Source organism: Melozone crissalis, unplaced genomic scaffold, assembly GCF_028551555.1.
Source record: "Melozone crissalis strain CALT ecotype California unplaced genomic scaffold, PUWL_Pcris_2 ptg000016l_1, whole genome shotgun sequence".
Classification (NCBI taxonomy): Eukaryota; Metazoa; Chordata; class Aves; order Passeriformes; family Passerellidae; genus Melozone; species Melozone crissalis.
In genome coordinates, this window is record NW_026535794.1 from 24,116,296 (window position 1) to 24,121,592 (window position 5,297).

The window sequence follows — 5,297 nt, forward strand, 5'->3', positions numbered from 1 at the left end:
TTCTGGGATTCATTTCACCATAGCAGGGAGCTGGGATAAGATATCCACTGAAAACTAAGAAATGAAATTAGTATTTCTCATAATCATTTCTCTCTCCACCTGCCTGCCTGCCCCAGCAGCTCAGGGAAGAAGGAGCACCCTGGGGAGGCTCTGCAGTAGCTCCCAACCATGGCTCCTTAGGAGAGATCAACTCTTCCTTGTGCTCCATGGTAGAGGGGCCCTGCATCCCTTAGGGACAGAGAGGAACAACCCCGTGTGTCTCTGGCCACCCCAGCACTCTGCCTGCTCCCCACTGCAAGAGTTCTGCTTCAGACCCACTGGCCTCACCAAGAATGGCTCAGCCAGCAGGACCTGCAGTGCTGGGCAGCTGCTGGGGAAGGACAGAGAGATCCAATCACCTAAACATGGGAAGAAGGGCTGGGGTCAGTCCTAGAGGATTAGGACTCTAGTGCCTAGAGGCAGAAGCTGATGTGAGGGAAGCCAAGACCTTTTTCTCCCCAGGATCTGTACAAAAAACAAGTTTCAACATGCTGACTTTAAGTGGGTTTTCCCTGCATCTTTATTTTCTACCTGTCCTTAATGAATGACATTTTGATCTTTTAACAGTGAAGAAAATGTATTTTAGACATTTAGAAAATGAACAGGTTTTTAACTACTAGAAAAATGGCCATTAGAAAATGGGGATAAGACTTAGTTCTTGGCAAACACTAAAACAGTAAACCACCAAATAGCTCCTGTTGTAGCCTTTAAGTATCTAAACAAGGTCACATGAATTTGATCCTCAAGTTATAAAATAACTTCAGCAGTGCTTCGGCAATATACAAGCATTGCAATAAAGTAATACACATTATTAAGAAGTCATTTTATTTCCTGAAATTTGGCAATAATTATGGAAGTGGAGATTAGCACTGAATCTGTAATTAGTTCATCTGAAGGACCCAGTTACCTTCCCAACAGAAAATGGGCATGAAACCATGTGGATGGTTTTAATCCTGCCGGAGCTAATGCTGGAATTATATAAATTTGCACTGATGGCATTTTGTGGGTGCTTCCAAACATTTTGGTTTTTATTCTTTGCTTTTTATTCTACAAAGCTGCTGATCTCTGGAAATAAGGGAAATTTGTCCAACACCTGCATGCCCTTAGTAATTTTTGATGTACCAAATTCCATGTCCACACTGGGTCTCCACAAGCTCCATACTGTGCTGTAGCTGTGCCTGCATAGGTAGTGATCATTCCTGCAGAATCCTAATAGCTGGTTTTGTGTAAACAGTGAAGAACAAGCACATCTTTTTGTACTCAGGAGTCTCAGACTGACTTTGTCCCTGGGATACCAGTCTTCACTAAATCATTTCAACTAATTCAAGCTATTAAAGACTTAAAGACTGATGAGGGACAGCACTGCTGAGAGATGCAAAATCTGCCCTGGTTACCTAATAGCAGCTGACATGACTGTTGTAGAACATTACACAAAGGCCACATATATGAAAGTCTTACAAAAGCCCTGCCTGCTGTTAGAGGATAGAGAGAATTGATTTTTCCCACTTCTTTTCTGTTAATCTAATTTACACTTCTGACCTAAACACCAGCAAACTGATTTAGCATTTCTACTACTACCTGAGCGTCTGGAAGTATTTAATCCTGGACCTCTTTGTTGTATCACTGCAACAGCAGGCTAAACCTTAGTCAACAGATTTCCATTTCACGGTGGTATGTAAGACAGATTGTTACTGTTTGGGCTATTTTAGAAAGGGGAAAGTAATTGAACCTTTAAGCCAAAATTCTCAAGGGGTGGCAGTAAATGGATTATTCCCAAATGATGCCTGTGAGAGACAAGTGAATCCTTACCTGTCAACTGACAGTGACAAATTGTAGTCCAGTCTCCCACCTTTGTTCCACAGGATTAACTCTGCAAATAGCTGATGAACTCATGCAAGAAACTCTGTTCTGCTTCTGGTCTCTTCAAAGTTCCTCCACAGCTTATGGATTTATGATTGTTATCTTAACTTCTTGGAAAGTAGGCTTCACTCCCACCCTACTGCATGAGCTCAGGAGCTATGAAGTAATAAACAAGGAGTCAGATCCTCATGCACTGATACAAAATGCATGGATTTTACTGTTTTTGCAATAATTGGGAGTTAATAAATAAATTAGGCAAGAAGTCAAATTATAAATTACATTAATAAGATTAAAAAGTCAATTATATATTTTAATAATTTTTATATATATCACACACACACACAGTTAACTGGAGTAAAATAGCCTATGAAAAAAATCAAGTTTATGCAATGCTTTTGCTTTGAAATTGTGTTTTAAAATATTTATTTGGTTTCAGGCTGGAGAAATTGACTATGTTTCCTTAATGCCACAAGAGAGGGATGGAGAAACTCCCTGTTTGACATTAAATCCACAGATTGGTCCACACAAAATTTAGACTTGCTTGGTGAACTAAAAGCTAAAGTACATTTCAAACCTAATATAAATGATAAAATTCATGTGGTTTAACCAGGCTGTTAACTGTCATGCTTAAAATATTGTCAAGTAGAGTTCTAGCTGGTGACATCATCTATTGAACAGAAGGCTAAGTAATTTAAGCCTCCACAGATGTTGCTTATCTTTTAAGTTAATTTCAAATGGATTAAGAAATCTTTTCCATTTTTCTCTTTGAAAATAGAACAAAGTTTGATTCCTTAAGAAATCAGACAATCAATGACCTTGTGAAACTTTTCTTATACACCAGAAATACTGTTTCCCAAAGAATAAATGTGATTTATGGCAGAATACCATTAAAAGGATGCAACACACTGGATGAGATTTAATGTGCCCCAATGCCCCCAATTCTTGGAAAAGCAAGTCTGTAAGATTTTCATCATTAAGAATTACCAGATTCCCTCATCATTCAGACATATAAGTTTCTCAGTAGAGTTAATTGCAGCAATTAAACCAGGATTTAACAGAACAGACCTGCCACCTCACTTTTTTTCCCCCCCTGAAACTCTTTTCAGTCAATACTCAGTCTAGAATGGCAGATCACTTTCAAAACATGTAGATTTTTCCAAAGCACTGTTTGAAAAAAATGCCAGCTAACCAGCTGAAAGAAGATAGCTCCAAACATAAAATTCATTTTAAGAAAAATTTTTGAATAGTAGTGGAAACCAAGTTCTATTAAAAAATTTAAAGAACCCCTTGCACACTGGAAACAGGGTTACTGTTTACATCATTTATGTATAACACTGGTTTCTTCAGAAGTCCCTCAACTATAGGGAAAGACTGGTAGGCAGTGGAGGAAAGATCAATGACAGCTGACAATGTTGGTGACAAGTGAAGTGGAAAAAAAAAGCTACCCCAGGTTATCAAACCTTTATAAGGGCTGTACTATATACCCAGATAAACAGACATCATCATTCCTTAAGAGAGGTAGTGACAGGAGAACTAGTGAGGAGGCACAGGATTTGTTCATCTCTAGGTGCTGCTTCACAGAGCTGGTTTAGTTCTTGATTTGATGGAGGAGACTAGAAAACAGATTCAAACATGACACCCATTGCTTGTCAGCCTGTGCTGTCATCATGAGCCACTGCAGCAAAATCCTACTGCCCTACAGAATGTGAGACAAATGTCATCAGTCCCTTTTCTCTTGGAGGGCCTCTCCCTCCCGGGCCTTGTGCAAGAGTCTCTACATGTGATCCTCATTGCATAACACTTGAAGAGAAGGCATTATCCTCCTCTGAGCTACAGGCTTAATGCTCCTTGTATATCAGACTTACAACAGAACTTAACTATGCTTCATTTACATTCTCTTCCAAGGTGAGATGTCAGTGTAACTCAGAATGTAACCAAAGACCACCTAGAAGCAGCAGGTAGTTATTCAGTGACCTCCTTGGATCACGTGAACCTGCCCTCAGCATCACCCAGGTTATGCATGCAGGGGAATGTCTGAATTAACACTGAGCTCATTCACTGGTGAATTTCCTTGCATGGAAGAAGGAGGAAAAACAGAGATTTGGAACTCCGACTTCCTGGGTTTGAAGAACATTTTCCATGACAGTGTAGTATATAATTTTGGTTGAGGACTGATAAGACCTTGGCATATAGCAAACCTTCTTTTTTAACTCTGCAATCTAATTCTTGGCACTGAAACACAGTATTCCAATTAAATGACTCCCAGTGTGAGGACAATACAATAATCCATGGAATTGTCTTTGCTACCATCACAATTACCCTGTGACTGGTCCTTTCAGAGTTAAGTATCAGTGCATTATGAGATCATCAGTACCAGAAACATTAAGTAATTTCCATTTCTAATGAAATTTTGTACAACCATTATCTAGACCTAAATTGAAGAACAGATACTGCTGCTAATTTTGGCTAATCTGGATGTTTTTGTAATATCTGAAGATTTCTTCCAAGTGGAGAAGATGTAATAAACCACAGTGTTCTTTAAACAATTTTGACACAGACAGAGCTGGAAGACCACCTTCTTACAGAGGTTCTGGATGTAGGAAAGAACCCTTGACTGAAAAATCAAAGCCAGTAGGTGAAAGAGTAAGTGAAAACTCCTATTGGTACCTAAAAAAATGCAGGAACTAATCAATAAATTACCTGGGCTCAAGTTTCAAATGCAAGTATTTGAACTGATGATAATATAGTACTTCCTTGGCTTAGAGATGAAGACTATTTTGAAGGGGAAGCAAAATGCTGTCAAAGAGTCAAACAGACTAATGGGAAACGTCTCTAGTTTTCTTTCCTCCTTGTGTTAAGACCTGGTTATCTATGTATCAGTTAAAGAACACAACTCTCTAACAATCTCCACAGAAGGCAAGAGTTGTGAAAAATTTCAGATGTAACATTACAAAGCTTCCAAGCATCCAAAATATTTTTAGCGGTCTCTGGGAAAAAAAAGTAGGGGTAAGAAGGTGCAGGTGCTGTGAAATGCAATTTGGTATTCTTCTGATTAACAAACAGTGGCAGAAAACAAGATGCAAGTACCTTGCTCTGGCTTTTCCAGCTACAGCTGTAAAAGTATATTCTGGAAATATTAGTCTAGTTGCCTGCTAATATATATATGAAGTACCACCCTCATCTATGAAGTACCACCTCTCCAAAGGCCCTTAGAGAATGGCTTTATAGACTATTTCAAAAAATATCCCCCATTAATATTACAGTCTATTTGACCAGATTCTATTTGTTGTGAGGGAGTAAGCAGGGACAGGAAATCATTGTTAGACTGTGTCAAGTAAATTGATAAAAAACAAAGTTTAAAAGTTTATATGATAAAGAAGTGGACAGAACATAACCAA